This window comes from Hemiscyllium ocellatum, chromosome 43, assembly GCF_020745735.1.
Source record: "Hemiscyllium ocellatum isolate sHemOce1 chromosome 43, sHemOce1.pat.X.cur, whole genome shotgun sequence".
NCBI classification, from domain to species: domain Eukaryota; kingdom Metazoa; phylum Chordata; class Chondrichthyes; order Orectolobiformes; family Hemiscylliidae; genus Hemiscyllium; species Hemiscyllium ocellatum.
The window spans coordinates 30,225,815-30,245,846 of record NC_083443.1 but is presented as its reverse complement, the minus strand read 5'-3'; the positions used below and the strand labels follow the sequence as shown (position 1 = coordinate 30,245,846).

Genomic DNA, 20,032 nt, shown 5'->3' with positions numbered 1-20,032 from the left:
GCACAGAGGCAATTCATCCATGCTGACCATTTATCCTAAATCACTCTAGTCCCATTTGCCAGCATTTGGTCCATATCCCTCCAAACCCTTCCTATTCATATACTCATCTTTTAAATGTTGCAATTGTACCACCCACCAACACTTCCTCTGGCAGCTCATTCCATATACAGCATAAAAAGTTGCCCTTCAGGTAACTTGTATATCTTTCCCCTCTCACCCTAAACCTATGCCCTCAAGTGGTGGACCCCACCCCAAGGAAAAGACCTTGCCTATTTATCCTATCCATGCCCCTCATGATTTTATAAGCCTCTATAAGGTCACTCCTCAGCCTTCGACACTCCAGGGAAAACAGCCCCAGACTAATCAGCCTCACCCTGTAGCTAAAACCTTCCAATCCTGGCATTATCCCTGTAAATCTTTTTTGAAGCCTTTCAAGTTTCACAACATCCTTCCTATAGCAGGGAGACCAGAACTGAACACATTATTCCAATAATGTCCTGAGATGCATTGCAGACTTCTTACCAATTGTCTGAGACAATCCTCTGGTTACTGACTCTGCTGCCATCAGGACAGTGCCTTGTCACTTATTCTTGATGGTTTCAATATTTTCTGTTACAGTATTCCTTAACTGGCGCTGCAGCAAGGAGAACCTAGCTTTCTCAGAATTCCAACTTGTCATTTACGATAAGTTGAGGTTTTGGTTACATTCTGCCCAAGAATGTTGCAATATTTCTGACTTTCAGCATTTGTTACTGGTATTCCAGGCTGTGAATATAGATTAGGTAGACAGGCAGGAGGCTGGAAGAACACAGCGAGCCAAGCAGCGTCAGGAGGTGGAGAACTCTTTTAGATCTCCCCCTCCTGATGCTGCCTGGCTTGCTGTGTTTTTCCAGCCTCCTGCCTGTCTATCTTGGATTCCAGCAACTGCAGTTTTTTTTGTCTCTAACCATATGAATATAGATTGGCATCAGGTGTTTGAATGTCAATTTTGATATTGTTTATGAGAAACTCAGAACGCAAGTCACTACATGAAGCTAGAAACACATTTTCAGAACAGAATCGGTTCAAAATTGTCATCAAGGATTTGTTTTTAGGCCATATAAGATTTCTGTTTCTGACAATGCAGTTGTCAGTGCTTGAACAATGAGTGTAATGTTTTATTAATATATGGCTCAACATGTGCATTATACTTGGAGCTCAGCATCATTCACCTCCAGAATTCACTCAGTCGGGCACCTCTTATGAAAGAGGTTGTCTCTGAAATTATACTGGAGAGCTGTAGTCCTGCTCTGTAGCTGCTTGAGGCCAGGAGATGAACTTAGCGCAAGTGAGGCTGACCAGCAGTTATTGATATAATTCTGTGCTTTTAATAAGCACAGTCCATTCTCATCAACCCTCCTCAACATATCAACATGTCTCAATGCCGACTGTGGCTCAGTGTCAGCATTGTTCCATTCAATGTTTATTGTTTAGACTTGCATGAAATCTGTCTCAACTCTGTCTGACTCTTTCACATCTCATTGGAACAACATAACCTGCAGGATGTTGCACACTACTCTGTGGAAGAGTTGGAGAAACAAGCAAAAGAAGGAGGAAGTTCTATTTAAGGGTGGGGTCAAAGCGCAAGAGGTCGGTTAGCTCAGTTAGTTGGTTTGTGATGTAGAATGAAGCCAACATAGTGGGTTCAATTCCTGCACTGACTGAGGTTACCATAAAGGACTCTCCTTCTCAACTTCTTCCTTCATCTGAGACATGGTGATCCACAGGTTAAACTCACCACCAGTCATCGCTCTCTCTCTCTGTTCCATGATGTGGAGGTGCCGGTATTGGACTGGGGTGGACAAGGCTAAAATTTACACAACACCAAGTTATAGTTCAACAGGTTTGTTTGGAAATACAAGCTTTTGGAGCGCGGCTTCTTCCTCAGGTAGTTAGTGGAACAGGATCATAGGACACAGAATTTATAGTAAAATTGTCGAACAACTGATGCGCTGTGTTGAACAAAGCTAGATTTCTGTAAAGTCTTCAATCACTTAGAATAGGTATGCAGGTTTCAATTGATGAATATGTAAATCTCAGAATTTCTTTCAAGTCACAGTCCCGAGGTAACTTAAGGTTTTTTAAAATAAAGCTTAGACAATGCATTAAAGGTGTGAGTTCAGAGTCTGTCTGTGTCCCAACCTTGAGTCAGACTGGTTCTATTTCCAAAGTAGGATTTTATAAAATGTCACATGGACTGACTGCCTACAGATAATGTGCTTTATGAACAAAATAGAATGTATCTACAAATACAAATCTGCAAATGCAAACTCACTCCATCACTGATGTGTGTGTGAGAGAGGGAGGGAGAGGGTGTGTATGTGGGTGGGGAGGCAAGAGGGGGAGAGAGTGTGTGTGTGTGTGTGTGTGCGCGTATTCTGTCATTAGAGAGCAGCGCTATGGTCCTCTTGGGACTGTGATGACTTAATCTTTATGGTAAAATAGCCATTGAACATGCTGAGAGAAGGGGAAAGAAAATGTAGACATTTGTAAATATGTGGAACATAAAAGGCTGAATTCAAAACATAAAGAGAGCTGAGTTCTTCAAGGAAGAAAATAACGTGGGTGATTTGGTGGTGGAATAAACTTTCAGCGTTCCTTAAAAGTATTTCTGAATATATAAAGCTGTGTAAAAGCAAATTAGATTAGATTGGAAAGTTGATGAAAAAGCTGAGTTCTGTCCAATCAGAGGTTGCCGTCTGGGAAAGGTGGAAGCTGGTGTTTGTGCTAAACTATAGATTCAGAATAAAATCTTTGTTAATCTCTGAAAATCTTTTGCTGCTAATTCAACATCTAGACATCTGCCTGTGAAACATTCCAGCCCATACTTAATCACCAAGTTCCATGATCACTAACTTTGCAGGTTTTTGCTTTGTGAGCTATGAATGAAAAAGCCAGGAATGTGTAGTTTGAAGGGATATAAATCACTGCCTTTGAGCGAGACGCTACTCAAGGACTCTAGACAGAAAATCGGAGTGAAATCAGCCTCTGAGTGACTTAGGACAGGGAGCAAGTCTACTCTCCGTCCTTTAAACTCCAGTCATTCTGAGACTTTGGGCACTAGGGAGTTCATATAGAAATTGAATAAGCTCAAGAAAGAGTGCCTTATGTACAGTATATAATAAAATGGGAGATGATTTATAACCAGTCCCCTGGAATTGATCAGAACTCATGTGAATGATCAGTTCAGTTTCCCAGTAAGATTTTAATCAAGTCCCGCAGCTTTTCATCATATATTTTCATTCATTTAACCAATGCCACAACTTTGTGAAGTCAGTCAATCAGTTGTTCATGAGCTGATCCTTCAGATCTAGTTAAGTGTGATGAAATGTAGACTCAGGCCTCAAGGTCAGGATGAACCCATCTCACTGTCACTCTGTTAACTTTAGTGTTCAATCTTTTAATGTCAGTGACTAAATGTCAGAATATCCAGGTCAAATGCTTTCCTCCCTGGAAGAAAGTGCCAAATACAACAGAAAGAGTTGTGTTTTTCCAGTACTGAGAGTTGTCACTCTGGAATACCTAACAAAACCCTGCAGGTAAGAGAGTCTTCCGTTATAGAGTTATAGAGTCATAGAGATGTACAGCCATGGAAACAGACCTTTCGGTCCAACTCGTCCATGCCGACCAGATATCCCAACCCAAGCTAGTCCTTCCTGCCAGCACCCGGCCCATATCTTTCCAAACCCTTCCTATTCATATACCCATCCAAATGCCTCTTAAATGTTGCAATTGTACCAGTCTCCACCACATCCTCTGGCAGCTCATTCCATACACGCACCACCCTCTGCGTGAAAACGTTACCCTTTAGGTCTCTCTCATATCTTTCCCCTCTCACCCTAAACCTATGCCTCTAGTTCTGGACTCCTCCACCCGGGGAAAAGGCTTTGTCTAGTTATCCTATCCATGCCCCTCATGAATTTATAAACCTCTATAAGGTCTCCCCTCAGCCCCCAACGCTCCAGAGAAAACAGCCCTAGCTGATTCAACTTCTCCCGATAGTTCAAATCCTCCAACCCTGGCAACATCCTTGTAAATCTTTTCTGAACCCTTTCAAGTTTCACAAAATCCTTCCGATAGGAAGGAGACCAGAATTGTACGCAATATTCCAACGTGGCAAAACCAATGTCCTGTACAGCCGCAACATAACCTCCCAACTCCTGTGCTCAATACTCTGACCAATAAAGGAAAGCATACCAAATGCCGTCTTCACTATCCTAGCTACCCGTGACTCCACTTTCAAGGAGCAATGGAACTGCACTCCAAGGTCTCTTTGTTCAGCAACACTTCCTCAGACCTTACCATTAAGTGTATAAGTAACGTTTCAAATTCACCTAAAATTAGAACAGTGCAACAACTGCACTCCCCAAGGTACAGCAAGTTAGTCCAGCACTGAACTAAACAACTGTTACCATGCAAATGGATAAGGTGGAAATGTATCAGGCACACCTTAATGGAGGTATGCTTCGACAATAAATTGCATCATCTGAAATTCTTACATTATTTTGCAATATCTTATTGGTCATTCCTACCAATCTCAAATGTTCCATTGTTGAAAAAAGGACGCTTCTACTCAAAGCCAAAATTCATACCTTAGTAAAAGCTTTGGGGTCATTGGTGCTTAGTGTCTAATGTGCATAATCGAGTAGTTCCTCCTAACTTTCCAAAGCATTGTTGCATATGGTCAACTGGTTCTGGAGTTCTTGGCTTTAACTATCTCTGTCACTGAAAGTTGTAGGAGGTAATTGTTTCATCTGTGTAGGATAATCTATTACTCAGTTTGGCTGGAAACACTTTATTTCAAAACCTAGTGGATGGGATTCCAATGGAACTTGGTGCATCAGGTGTGTGTCTGAGAACTAGTTGGCTTTTGACAAATATGCCAACTTGGAGCCTTGAAATTTTAAAGGAACCATTAACATTTAGGATTGAGCAAATTGAAAACATCTAATATGGTGCCACATGACAGGTTGGTTAACAAATCAGAAATGTTTGGGATTGATGGGTCCTTGGCCACATGGATTAGAATTTGGCTAAAAGATAGGAAATAGAGGATAGGTATAGATGGCCGTTGCTCAGTTTGGAGACAAATTGAAAAGGGTGTTCCCCAGGAATCAGTGTTGAGACCCTTGCTTTTTCTGGTTTGTATAATTGATTTGGAGGTGGGTGTTGAAGGCAAAATATCTGAATTTGCAGATGCAAGTTAGGGAAACAGTGATCGGTGAGGATGATGATGCTGATGCTGACAGACTTCAGAGGACCATTGACAACTTGGCCCAATGAGCAGACATTCATGAAGAGACAATACAGGCTCAACGGTACAATCTTCAGGCGAAAACAGGAGCAGAGAGACCTCAGGATTCACAAACGTAACTTTAAAGTCTGGTTGAAGATTTGTAGCTCGGGTGTCCGTTGTTGTGGTTCTGTTCGCCGAGCTGGAAGTTTTTGCTGCAAACGTTTCGTTCCCTGGCTAGGGAACATCATCAGTGCTATTGGAGCCTCCTGTGAAGCGCTGCTGGACCTGGACCCCATATACAAACCACTACAGCTGAAACTGACACCCGGAAGCGGCAAGAACATCCATCAACAGACACATCGACCTGGACCCCACGTACAAACTACTACAGCTGAAACTGACACCCGGAAGCGGCAAGAACAAACCACTATAAATACCGGAAGAAACATCAAAGCAGCGCTTCACAGGAGGCTCCAATAGCACTGATGATGTTCCCTAGCCAGGGAACGAAACGTTTGCAGCAAAAACTTCCAGCTCGGCGAACAGAACAAACGTAACTCTCTGAATGTGGCCAGGCAAGTTGAAAGAGTTGTTAAGAAGGCTTAAATGAGCATTGGGTTTATAAGTAGAGATGTAAAGTATAGGAGCAAGGAAGTGATGCTACACCTTAATAAATCATTGGTCAGACCGCATTTGGAGTAATATGTTCTGTTTTGGGCAGCTTACGTAAGGAAGGATGTTAAAGCTCTGGAGAGACTTAAAAGGAGATTCACTGGAATGGTATCAGGAATGGAAGGCTTCATTTGGTGGATTTCATTTATTGGGCAACATGATGACTCAATGGCTAGCATTGCTGTCTCACAGCACCAGGGACCCAGGTTTGATTCCAGCCTCGGGTGACTTGTCACATCCCCACAAATGATGCCAGACCTGCTGAGTTTCTCCTGCAACTCCGGCACCAGAGAGTGAAAGTTGCTGTGGTAACATACAATGTTACAGACATGCATTACATATAATGTACCTACATGTGTATAGAGTGAACTGCCAGAGGAAGTGGTGGAGGCTGGTAGAATTACAACAATTAACAGGCATCTGGATGGGTGTATGAATAGGAAGGGTTTAGAGGGATATGGGATTAGATTAGGTTAGTATATTTGGTGGGCATGGATGAATTGGATCTTTGTCTCTGTACTGTACAGCTCTATGACTCTGTGTTGTAGTCTGAGGCTCTGGACAGCAATGGTAGAGTCTCCAATTTTCATTCCATCACATGACATGAGCTAGCATGTCAGTCATCACCTCATGGATTAGGTACCTCCCTGTTGAGTTCTGATGACAGATCCGAAAGGTTAACTCTTGTTTTCTCCCCACAGATGCTGCCAGACTTGCTGAGTTTCCTGTCAATTTCTGCTCTTGTTTCGGGAATCTATCCCACTTTAACCACCTACCATTGTTGTGCACTGCAAGGATTTGTAGATTGATACTCAACTCAGTTGACCAGATTATGAACGGCACCTTCCTGAGCCATTAATTCTTGGGGTCGGGCTTGAACCCAGATGTTCTAGCGCAGAGACAGCGAGACTGCCCACTGCACCTCCATCTCTCACTCTCCTTCATTGATAAAGGAACATTCCCCAGAGGCATTTTGACCCTTGACACAGGCTTCCCCAGTGGACTTAACAACAACCTGCACTGGAAAGGCTGCAGTACCCTCTCCCAAGGCATCAGTTCTGCAGATTCATGTTGTTGAGGGAGCTCAGTACAGTTAATAAAGATTAAGATGATTACGGGGATGTGCAGCTCCACTTGACATCAATTTCCATTCATCACAGTGTTCAGGGAATTAATCAAAAGCAACGAAAACCCTGGCTGTCATTTTCAGCTCAAGTATCACAGTAATAGGAGATTAACTTTAATCTCAGGGACCTCTCTCTATGCTTGGAACAGTGTGTACTGGACATGATGCATAGTTGACGATGCTGATTTGAAAATAATCAGAAGTGGTGGAGGCTAGAAATAGACATTAGAGCAATAAAAGAAAGACCTGCATTTATATAGTACCTTTCATGACCTCAGTAGGTACCAAAGTACATACAAACCGGTGAGCTGTAGTCATCATTGTAATGCAGGAAATTCCATGTAGCAAGACTCCACAAACAGCAACGGGGTAACAGCCAGATAATTTGTTTTAACGTTTGTTGAGGTATAAATATTGGCCAAAGCACTGCTACAGTTCAGTGCAATGGGATTGTTTATACCCAGTCCAGACAGCACACAGGGCTTTGCTTCAGTGTGACACCTCTGACAATACCACTTAGCTTTTTATTATAGGATCGCTACAGTGCGGAAACAGGCCCTTCGGCCCAACAAATCCACACTGACCCTCTGAAGAGTAACCCACCCAGACCTATTCCCCTACATTTGCTCCTGACTAATGCACCTAACCTGCATATTCCTGGACATTACAGGGCAATTTAGCCTGGCCAATTCACCCTAACCTGCACATCTTTGGACAGTGGGAGGAAACCGGAGCACCCGAAGAAACCCGCGCAGACACGGGGAGAATGTGCAAACTCCACACAGACAGTCACCCGAGACTGGAATCAAACCTGGGTCCCAGGCACTGTGAAGCAGCTGTGCTAACCACTGCATCACCATGCCACCATCTAGTTGCGTCCACCTATATTTTATGGTTAGGTCTCTGGAGTAAGGCTGGAATCCACAAACCTACCAACTGAGAGCTGAGAGCACAGGGAACTGCATTACACTGAATTCAAAGCTCCCCTCCCCCTGGTTATGAGAGAACATGGGAGGATCAGCATCCCATGTATCTCTGTGTGAGAGACTGATTCGGTTGTTGGTTCAACTTCACTCTCCTGACTGTAGAGAGGGACTAGATCCCAGTGCAATTCTTTGATTTGTCCCAAATTGATGGTTCTTTGTTTTATGGGACAGAATCCTCATCCTCTCTACTTAATGAAGAACTTTAGTGTGTCACATAGAGACTCACTCCTTCATGATGTGGAGGTGCTGGTGTTGGACTGGAGTGCGCAAAGTCAGAAGTCACATGGCACCAGGTTATTAATCCAATAGGTTTATTTGAAGTCACAAGCTTTTGGGACGCAGCTCCTTCATCAAGTGAAGAAAGCTTGTGATTTCAAATGAACCCATTGGACTAAATAACCTGGTGTCATGTAACTTCATACTTCATTCATTCATTGGTTAGAATTTCAATCAATGTCGTTTACATAATGTCTGCTTCTACTTGTGGGTTTACTCCGTGTTGTGAGCTGTAACTGCCCAGTCTGCACATTGATCAAGTGTTTGAAACCTCTCCCTTTCACAGTAGGTTTTGTGGATGCCCCTAAGTTGTGTTCACTTCACCCTTGTCCTGTAAACATTGCAGATTTTCAAAAAAAAAAGCTCATCTTTCCTTTTTATGATGATACTTCTGAAGAAAGATACAAAGTAACAGCATTATTATGGTCCGGGGGAAGGCCACTCAGCCCATCGTGCATGGACTGGCTCTCTGAGTATTTTGGCTTTGCACCAATCTCCTGCCTTTTCCCCGTAGCCCTACATGCTGTTTCTATTCGAATGGCCATCCAATGCCCCTCTTGAATTCCTCAATTGAAGCTGCCTCCCTCACATTTCCAGGCAGTACATTCCAGAGCCTGAACACATTTTGATGGAAAAAGTTTTATCTTGCCTTTCATTTGCTTCTTTTGGAAAACACTTCAGAATAATGTCCTCTGGTTCTCCATCATTCTCCAAAGGGGAAGAGTTTCTCTCAATGTGTCTGATTTGATTTGATTTGATTTATTACTGTCACGTGTACCGACGTGAAAAGGGTTGCATTACATGCTTTACAGGCAGACTGTACTATACCAGTGCATCAGGGTAACCGACCAGAGTGCAGGACATAGGGTTACAGCTGCCAAGAAGGTGCAGAGAGGGATCAACCTTAACATTAAAGAGGTCCATTCAAAAGTCTGATAACGGAGGGGAAGATATATCGTGTCCAGATCCCTCATAATTTTGAAAACGTCTTTCACATCATAGACTCATACAGTGCAGATGACGCCCTTTAGCCCGTCAAGTCTGCACCGTCTCTTGAGAAATACCTGACCTTCAACCTAATCCCACTTGGCCATAGCCCTGAATGTTATGACATGTGAAATACTCATCATCCAGATCCTTTGTAAAGGATGTGAGGTAACTCATCTCCATCAGATTTGTCACCTGCATTTCTCCAATCTATCCTCAGAACTGACATGGATCGCCCTTGGAAATATTCTAGTAAACCTTTTCTGCAATCTCTTCAATTAATTCTCATCCTTCCTGAAAAGTGGCACCATTTGGGGCAGCACGGTGACTCAATGGTTGGCACTGCTGCCTCACAGTTCCAGGGACCCGGGTTCGATTCCAGCCTCGGGTAACTGTCTGTGTGGAGTTTGCACGTTCTCCCCGGGTCTGTGCGGATTTGCTCCAGTTTCCTCCCACAATCACAAAGATGTGCGGGTCAGGTGAATTGGTCAGGATAAATTGCCCGTAGTGTTAGGTGCATTAGACAGGGTAAATGTAGGGGAATGGGTCTGGGTGGGTTACTCTTCAGAGGGTCGGTGGGAACTTGTTGGGCCAAAAGGCCTATTTCCATACTGTTGGGAATCTAATCTAATCTAAAAACTGACCTCACTAATCCAGATATTTCATATATATATATATATATATATATATGTGTGTGTGTATAGTTCCATATGGATTCTGTATAACTTCCTTGCTTTTGTATTGTCTTTCCTGATTAAGCCTAGAATACTGTTAACAAAATCTACCAGCCTTGCCACCCAGAATGACTTGAGCACACTTTCACCCTCTCTGCTCTTGTTCCTACAGAGTAGTACCCTTCAGATGGTATTGTCTGACCATGTTCTCTGTAACAAGGTGCATCACCCCACTGTTATCCATATTGACATTCTTTTGCCAACTAACCACCAGCTCCAACTCACAAATCTTCTTGAAGCAAAGAACAGAAAGTGCTGGAAAAACTCAGTACGTCCAGCAGCATTGTGGAGAGAGCAGCAGAGAGTTAATGTTTCAAATCCAATAGGACTCTTCTTCACTCTGGATCTAGTTATGGATTTTTTTCCAACTTATTCTTATTCTGTTCTTTTTCTGTCTCTTTTGCTGTTACTTTGTCAACCTGTATGTTTACCTTCACTTGTCTACCTTACATAGAACATAGAACATAGAAGGATACAGCGCAGTACAGGCCCTTCGGCCCTCGATGTTGCGCCGACCGAATCCTACCTAACCTATACTAGCCCAATAACTTCCAAATGCCTATCCAATGCCCGCTTAAATGACCATAAAGAAGGAGAGTTCACCACTGATACGGGCAGGGCATTCCATGAACTCACAACCCGCTGTGTGAAGAATCTACCCCTAACATCTGTCCTATACCTACCACCCCTTAATTTAAAGCTATGTCCCCTAGTAACACCTGACTCCATTAGCGGTAAAAGGTTCTTAGTATCTACCCTATCTAAACCCCTAATCATCTTATACACTTCTATCAGATCTCCCCTAAACCTTCTCTTCTCCAATGAGAACAGCCCCAAGTGCCTCAGCCTTTCCTCATAAGATTTTCCTACCATTCCAGGCAACATCCTGGTAAACCTCCTCTGCACTCGTTCTAAAGCTTCCACATCCTTCCTATAGTATGGCGACCAAAACTGCACACAATACTCCAGATGAGGCCGCACCAGAGTCTTATACAACTGCAACATGACCTCAGGACTCCGGAACTCAATTCCTCTGCCAATAAAGCCCAGTACACCATATGCCTTCCTCACAGCACTATTTACCTGGGTGGCAACTTTCAGAGATCTGTGTACATGGACACCAAGATCCCTCTGCTCATCCACACTACCAAGTAGCCTACCATTAGCCCAGTAATCCATCATCTTGTTATTCCTACCAAAGTGAACGACTTCGCACTTAGCTACATTGAATTCCATTTGCCACATTTCCGCCCAGCTCTGCAACTTATCTATATCCCGCTGTAACCTACCACTTCCTTCCTCACTATCCACAACTCCACCGACTTTTGTGTCATCCGCAAACTTGCTTACCCAGCTTTCAAGTCCTTCCTCTAGATCATTTATAAAGATAACAAAAAGCAATGGTCCCAAAACAGATCCTTGTGGTACACTGCTAGTAACTGCGCTCCAAGATGAACATAATCCATCAACTACTACCCTCTGTCTCCTTCCAGCCAGCCAATTCCTAATCCAAACCTCTAATGTATCCTCAATGCCATACCTCCGATGCCATATCTATCTTTTTTTCCCTTTTTACCCTCTCATCTCCTTCACATTCTCTCTTTCTCTTATCTCTCTCTCTTTCAGTGAAGCACATTGTTTCCTATGTATGGGCAAGAGGAGATTTGCACCCTTTGGAGTTATAAGCATTTCTCTTGAGGGCTGTTATCTAGTGCAGCAAGCATTAAGCGATGCCTGAACCCAGTGATCAGCCAACTTTGGAAATAAGAGGTTACTCAGCCAAGAGGACACGTTCAACATGAGAGGCACAGGAAGTCTTAATATTGTTGTGCTGAAGGAACACTGCTAGTCTTTGTCAGACTGGCTTCACCACAGATTCAGCTGCCTGCACTTTCGTAAAGCTCTGGAATTCCCTCCCGAGACATTTCCTCCACCTCTTCCTTTAAGTCAATCCCTTTCAACCAGCCTTTTGGAAACCTGCCTAAGCTCTAGCAACGTGGATCAGTGTCCAATGTTTGCTTGGTCGTATACATTGTGAACCAGTCCTGGAATGGTTTGAAATTGTATTAATGGGACAGTGCAAATGCAGGAAGTCTTGTGGTTTTTAATGCTGCAGTGTACACTGATGTGGAGTAATTTGCATTGAAGCAGCATGTGACGAGGTGTGTGTGTGTCTGAGAGAGTGAGTGTGTCTCTGGGTGAGTGTGTGTGTGTGAGAGATGGGGTGTGTATTTGGTTGTGTGCGTGTGTGTGTGCATGCGTGTGCGTGTGTGTGTGTGTGTGTGAGAGAGAGATGGGGTGTGTGTCTGGTTGTGTGTGTGTGTGAATGTGAGTATGTGTGTGTGAGAGAGAGGGGGCGTGTGGTCTGGTTGTGTGCGTGCGTGTGTGTGTTTTGTGTGTGCGTGTGAGTACCTGTGTGTATATGTGTGTGTGAGAGAGATTGTGTGTGTGTCTGGTTGTGTGTATGTGTGTGAGTGAGAGAGTGTCTGTGTGTGAGTGAGAGAGTGTGTGTGTGTGAGAGAGAGAGAGAGTGTGTGTGTGTGTGTATGTTTGTCTGTGTGTGTGAGAGAGAGTTTATGTGTGAGAGAAAGAGAGTGTTTGTGTGTGTGTCTGTATGTGTGTGAGAGAGTGTGTTTGTGTGTGTGTGTCTGTATGTGTGTGAGAGAGTGTGTTTGTGTGTGTGTGTCTGTATGTGTGTGAGAGAGAGTGTTTGTGTGTGTGTCTGTGTGAGAGAGAGACTGTGTGTGTCTGTGTGTGTGAGAAAGAGTGTGTTTGTGTGTGTGTCTGTGTGTATGAGAGAGAGTGTGTGTTTGTGTGTATGAGAGAGAGTGTGTGTTTGTGTGTGTGTGTCTGTGTGTATGAGAGAGAATGTGTGTTTGTGTGTATGTGTCTGTGTGAGAGAGAGAGTGTGTTTGTGTGTGTGCCTGTGTGTGTGTGTGAGAAAGAGAGAGTGTGTTTGTGTGTGTGTGTCTGTGTGAGAGAGAGAGTGTGTTTGTGTGTGTGAGAGAGAGTTTGTTTGTGTGTATGTCTGTGTGTGTGAGAGAGAGTGTGTTTGTGTGTGTGAGAGAGAGAGAGTGTGTTTGTGTGTGTGTCTGTGTGTGTGAGAGAGAGAGTATGTTTGTGTGTGTGCCTGTGTGTGTGAGAAAGTGTGTGTTTGTGTGTGTGCCTGTGTGAGAGAGAGAGTGTGTGTGTCTGTGTGTGTGAGAGAGAGTGTTTTTTTTGTGTTTTATGTGAGTGAGAGAGAGTGTCTGTGTGCCTGTGTGTGTGAGAGAGAGAGAGTGTGTGTGTCTGTGTGTGTGTGAGAGAGAGTGTGTGTGTGTGTGTGTCTGTGTGTGTGTGTGTCTGTGTGTGTGAGAGAGAGAGTATGTTTGTGTGTGTGCCTGTGTGTGTGAGAAAGTGTGTGTTTGTGTGTGTGCCTGTGTGAGAGAGAGAGTGTGTGTGTCTGTGTGTGTGAGAGAGAGTGTTTTTTTTGTGTTTTATGTGAGTGAGAGAGAGTGTCTGTGTGCCTGTGTGTGTGAGAGAGAGAGAGTGTGTGTGTCTGTGTGTGTGTGAGAGAGAGTGTGTGTGTGTGTGTGTCTGTGTGTGTGTGTGTCTGTGTGTGTTTGAGAGAGTGTGTGTGTTTGTGTGTGTGAGAGAGAGTGTGTTTGTATGTGTGAAAGAGAGAGAGTGTGTTTGTGTGTGTCTGTGTGTGTGAGAGTGTGTGTGTGTCTGTGTGTGTGAGAGTGTGTGTGTGTGTGAGAGAGAGAGTGTGTTTGTGTGTGTGTCTATATGTGAGAGAGAGAGAGAGTGTGTTTGTGTGTGTGTCTATATGTGAGAGAGAGAGTGTGTGTCTGTATGTGTGTGTGTGTGAGAGAGAGTGTGTGTGTCTGTGTGTGTGAAGACAGAGAGTGTGTGTGTCTGTGTGTGTGTGTGAGAGTGTGTGTGAAAGTGTGTGTGTGAAAGAGAGAGTGTGTGTGTCTGTGTGTGTGTGAGAGAGTGTGTGTTTGTGTGTGTCTGTGTGTGTGTTAGAGAGTGTGTTTGTATGTGTGTCTGTGTGTGTGAGAGTGTGTGTGTCTGTGTGTGTGAGAGTGTGTGTGTCTGTATGTGTGAGAGAGAGTGTCTGTGTGTCTGTGTGTGTAAGAGATAGTGTGTTTGTGTATGTGTGAGAGAGTGAGTGTGTTTGTGTATGTGTGAGAGAGTGAGTGTGTCTGTGTGTGTGAGAGAGAGAGAGCATGTGTGTTTGTGTGTGTCTGTGTGTGTGTGTGAGAGAATGTGTTTGTGTGTGTGTCTGTGTGTGTGAGAGAGAGTGTGGGTGAGAGTGTGTGTGTCTGTATGTGTGAGAGAGAGAGTGTTTGTGTGTATGAGAGAGAGTATCTGTGTGTCTGTGTGTGTTAGAGAGTGTGTGTGTCTGTGTGTGTGTGTGTGTGTGAGAGAGAAAGAGAGAGAGAGAGAGAGAGAAACAGGCAAGTTTGGATGCCATAAAAACAAAGATCAGGAGATGAATGTTTACGGCCTGGAGTGTGTGTGTCAACCTTTCTGGTCTACAAAGGCTCTTTATTAGCACACACTGGCTTTCCTGTTTCACACAGAATGCTGCGTTTTCCACCCAGAGAGTTTTTCCACTGTCCAGTTGGGATCGCCCCCAAAATGATGCAATGTTGAAAGCCTTTTTCTGCAGCTTCTTTATTTCTATGAAAGGCTCCATTTAGACTTGCGTTCTGTGAGTGGGAGTTACCCTGAATCTAATGAAGGTCTTGTTAACTTCCACTTATAGATGGAGAGCACTAGAAATCACTCTTGACCTTGTTTTGTTGTTAAGTTCAGCCTCAGCTAGGGGTGAAATTCTACAGCTGGCTGAGCTCGGAGAGGAGATGTTCACCCTTGGCTGGTTGTCATTGCAGCAGGAAACATCTTATCGGTAAAATGTTCACAGAAATCAAACAGATTGTCATAGCAGACCAATGGTTTAGAAACAAGAGCGTGGTGCGCATCCCACAGCAGGAATAATTTCTGATTGTTATCTCCTTCTGGCAAAAATTAAGTCAAAACTGGAAATAGCGAAAGCAAAATATATCCATTTAGATTTCACTGAAGGATGAGAATATCAGAGAGGCTTTCACTCTTAAGGGCAGGAGCGTGTGTGACTACCTCAGTGATCAGAGCAGACTGAGATCTCAAAATAAGGTGAAGGAAGCAAGTGGAAGACTGTGGAAGAATATACACAACATGTTCCAAAGGCCACATTAGCAAAATGGAAAGGGACACGAGATGAGGAGTCAATGACAGATGAAAGACTCACAGTGATGATAAGGGAAAGGGGGTCACAGCTCTAAGGGTGATATGGGATTGACCATGTGGAACGAGATGAGGAGAAATCTCCTCATCCGGAGGGTGGTGAGCCTGAAGAATACTGATGCAGTTGAGGCCAAAGACTTCATGTCTTCAGGAAGGAGTTGGATCTAGCACTTGGAGCGAAAGAGATTAAAAGGTACAGGGTAAAGAGGGAACAGTTTATTGAGTTGAATGATCAGCCATGATCATAATGAAGGGGGAAGCAAGCTCAAAGAGCTGAATGGCCTAATCCTGCTCTTAGCTTCTATAAAAGGCAATACATCTGAGGCTGATAAAACCTCAGAAAAAAGTAAAAAAAATGTGTGTGAGGCAGGCAAAAGAGAAACATCTCATGATATGTGCAGTGAAGAATTGGAGCTGGAAATAAGTCACACAATGGGATAAAGCACCAGAAGGTGAAATATTTGACAGACAGAAAGAAAGGGATAACAATTAAAGTCTGGTTGAAGATTTGTAGCTCGGGTGTCCGTTGTTGTGGTTCTGTTCGCCGAGCTGGAAGTTTTTGCTGCAAACGTTTCGTTCCCTGGCTAGGGAACATCATCAGTGCTATTGGAGCCTCCTGTGAAGCGCTGCTTTGATGTTTCTTCCGGTATTTATAGTGGTTTGTTCTTGCCGCTTCCGGGTGTCAGTTTCAGCTGTAGTAGTTTGTATGTGGGGTCCAGGTCGATGTGTCTGTTGATGGATGTTCTTGCCGCTTCCGGGTGTCAGTTTCAGCTGTAGTGGTTTGTATATGGGGTCCAGGTCCATGTGTCTGTTAATGGAGTTTGTGGATGAATGCCATGCCTCTAGGAATTCCCTGGCTGTTCTCTGTCTGGCTTGTCCTATGATGGTAGTGTTTTCCCAGTCAAATTCATGTTCCTGGTTGTCTGAGTGTATGGCTACTAGGGATAGCTGGTCGTGTCGTTTTGTGGCTAGCTGATGTTCATGGATGCGGATTGTTAGCTGTCTTCCTGTTTGTCCTATATAGTGTTTTGTGCAGTCCTTGCATGGTATTTTGTAAACTACGTTAGTTTGGCTCGTGCTGGCTATTGGGTCCTTTGTTCTAGTGAGTTGTTGTCTGAGTGTGGAAGTTGGCTTGTGTGCTGTTATGAGTCCTAAGGGTCGCAGTAGTCTGGCTGTCAGTAGTCAGAGACAGAAGTGGCAAAATATCAGTTGAAAGGACAAGGAATACTGTCACAAAAAACTGGGACAGAATATGCAAGTGTTTAGGAAACGTTTGGGGTTTTGTTCTCCTGTGGTACTTGTATCCTGCTGCGATTATAGAGTTTTGACAATTCATCGTGTGCTTTTTACTCTGGGGATATTTCTTGTGGTCAACTAGGTTCTTACCAACCACATCCAGATCACCCCCCCCCCCCCCCCCCCCCATCGCCACCCCATCACCTCTGTTCCCCTTCCCCTTTCCCAGTTTGCTCAGATCCACTTTCCTCCTCCATTCCTTGTTTATATTGTGAGAGACCCCACCAGCAGCTTGAAGAATTGGTTTATTCTAAACGAGTTAAACGCATCTGCCAAAGTAACTTCAGACAGATGCATTCAACTAATCACTGGATATAATCCCACATGATGATTTCAAGCCCTACCTTCCTGTACTGCGAGAGAACATTGAAGGAAATAACAGCCAAAAGAATAGAGCTTCAACACACTATTCAATTGAGAGTGTTTAATGTTGAAATCCTGACAAGTAATTACTGAATACAAGATGCTTAAGTGCTGCTTGCACTGTCTGTCCACATGGTTTAGTCTTGTAAACTGTTCCACAACTGCTTTCATGTACCTATTTGCCATTCCACAGCCATAAGGGTCAATTAAAAGCAAAATAATGCAGATGCCGGAAATCGCAAATAAAGACAGAAAGTGCTGGAGAAACTCAGTAGGCCAGGCAGCATAGAGTCATAGAGATGTACAGCACGGAAACAGACCCTTCGGTCCAACTCGTCCATGCCGATCAGATATCCTAACTTAATCTAGTCCCACCCGCCAGCACCCGGCCCATATCCCTCCAAACCCTTCCTATTCATACACCCATCCAGAAGCCTTTCAAATGTTGCAATTTACCAGCCTTCACCATCTCCTCTGGCAGCTCATTCCATACACCATAAGACATAGGAGTGGAAGTAAGACCATTTGGCCCATCGAGTTCACTCCGCTATTCAATCATTGCTGATGGGCATTTCAACTCCACGTACCACCCTCTGTGTGAAAACGTTGCCCCTTAGGTCTCTTTTATATTTTTCCCCTCTCACTCTAAACCTATGCCCTCTAGTTCTGGACTCCTCCACCCCAGGGAAAAGACTTTGTCTATTTATCCTAACCATGCCCCTCATGATTTTATAAACATCTATAAGGCCACCCCTCAGCCTCCGATGCTCCAGGGAAAACATCCCCAGCCTATTTAGCTTCTCCCTATAGTTCAAACCCTCCAACCCTGGCAACATCCTTGTAAATCTTTTCTGAACCCTTTAAAGTTTCACAACATCTTTCCGATAGGAAAGAGACCAGAATTGCACACAATATTCCAACAGTGACCTAACCAGTGAACTGTACAGCCGCAACATGACCTCCCGACTCCTGTACTCAATACTCTGACCAATAACGGAAAGCATACCAAACTCTTTCTTCACTATCCTATCTACTTGCGCGCATCTGTGGCGAGAGAAACTGAGTTAACATTTCAAGTCAGGGACGATTTCAGAACTTCTTCAGGACAGACAGGTTCAATAGGAATTCACACAAACAGTTGTTTTAACCATCTTCCTTGGCTGGAAGAAGATTTAGGGGAGTCCATATTCGCCATTTGCTGACACAGTCAGGGGTTGAGAGCACAATTGTCAGAGAGGAATTGATGGATAAGGATTGTCCATATCCACTGAGCAGTTTTATCAGGCTGTGGTGTGTCATCATTCATTGATCTAAACTGATAGCACACACCTTCATATCCAAAATGATCCAAGTTTGAATCTTTTAAAAGCTTGTGTTATTTTGAATTCTCACCTTAGTTCAACTATAGTCTTTGCCCTCATCGGCCTGTTATCCTGAAGATCTTGTAGGCAATGAGGTGGAACCTCTGCAGGAGGTTTCTCAGCTTCCCATGATAATCCCCGCAGGAGATTCGGAAGACCATCCCAGCCTTACCATGGGGAAGTCTCCGTCTGAGTCTGCTTGACTGATTACATTAAGTGTCATCTGTGACTCGGTAATATTGTAGGTCAGATGCTAGTAGGTTAAAGGTCTACTTGAGAGGCCTGGGCACAAAATCAGACTACTGCCAGACCCATGCAGTACTGAGGGACAGCTGAAGGTGGCATTCTTCAGGATCAGCACGGTGGCTCAGTGGTTAGCACTGCTGCCTCACAGCAACGGGGCCCCAGGTTCAGTTCTGCCCTCAGGTGACTGTCTGTATGGAGTTTGCACGTTCTCCACATTCTCTCTGTGATTTCCTGCAGGTGTTCCAGCTCCCTGCCACCATCCAACGATGTGTAGGTCAGATGGATTGGCCATGGGAAATGTGAGGATAGGGTGGATCTGAGTGAGATGCTCTTTGGAGGGTCAGTATGGCCCAAATGGCCTGCTTCTACACTGTAAGGATTCTATTCATTGATGTTAAACAGAGGGCATGTCAGCTGCCTCGAGTGGAATTAAAAGGGGGTGAGTTTTCCCCAGCGTTCTGACTAATAACTTGCAGGTATTGGATGTTTATTTTTTTCTGGATAATAAAGATGTACAGGGATATGGAGATTAGCACTAGAGAATAGAACCGGTGCATGGCCTCCTGCTGCACTATAATAAATCTGTGATAATTATCCCTGAGAGTGTCACTAAAACACAGAATCATAGATCCCTACAGCACAGAGGCAGTTTGGCCCAAACTGCTCCATGCCAACCATAATGTCCATTAACACTAACCCCATCTCCCTGCACTTGGCCCATATCCTTCTAACCCTTTCCTATCAATGTATTTGTCCAACTGCCTTTTAAATGTTGTTAATGTACCCATCTCAACCACTTCCACTGGCAGCTCATTCCATATGCGCACCACCCTCTGTATAAAAAGTTGCCCCTCAGGTTCCCTTTTATTCTTTCCCCTCTCACCCCAAACTGATGCCCTCTGGTCCTCAATTCCCTAACCCTGGGAAAAAGACTGAGTGCATTTACCCTATCCACGCCTCTCATGATCTTATATACTTCTATAAGATCCCTCCTTCAGTCTTCTATGCTGTAAAGAAAAAAATCCTAGTTTGTCCAGCCTTTCCTGTTGGGTTCTGTTGAGTTCTGGCAACATCCTTGTAAGTGTTTTCTGCACTCTTTCCAGTTTAACAACATTTTTCCTATAGCAAGGTGACCAAAACTGTACACAATGCTCCAAGTATGACCTCACCAACATTCTGTGCAGCAGTGACATAACTTCCCAACCTCTATACTCAGTGCCCTGACTGATGAAGGCCAGTGTGCCAAAAGCCTTCTTCACTGCCCTGTCTACCTGGGACTCCACTTTCAGAGAACCGTGAACCCCTGAGCTCCAAGGTCCCTCTGTTCCATTGCATTCCTCAACGTGCTACGATTCACCATGAAACATCTACCTTGATGTGACTTTCCAAAACACGAGAACTCAAACTTATCTGTATTAAACTCCATTTGCCGTTTC

At 44.1% G+C, this 20,032-nt stretch overlaps 2 protein-coding genes across 3 annotated transcripts in view; one reads left to right on the top strand and one right to left on the bottom strand.

Moving 5' to 3' along the window:
- cdh23 (cadherin-related 23) overlaps window positions 1–20,032 on the top strand; it is a 674,096-nt gene that overhangs the window by 376,980 nt on the left and 277,084 nt on the right. The gene's annotated exons all lie outside the window — the stretch shown is intronic.
- Window positions 1–20,032, bottom strand: part of LOC132834935 (uncharacterized protein C10orf105-like) — a 30,953-nt gene that overhangs the window by 10,172 nt on the left and 749 nt on the right. The gene's annotated exons all lie outside the window — the stretch shown is intronic.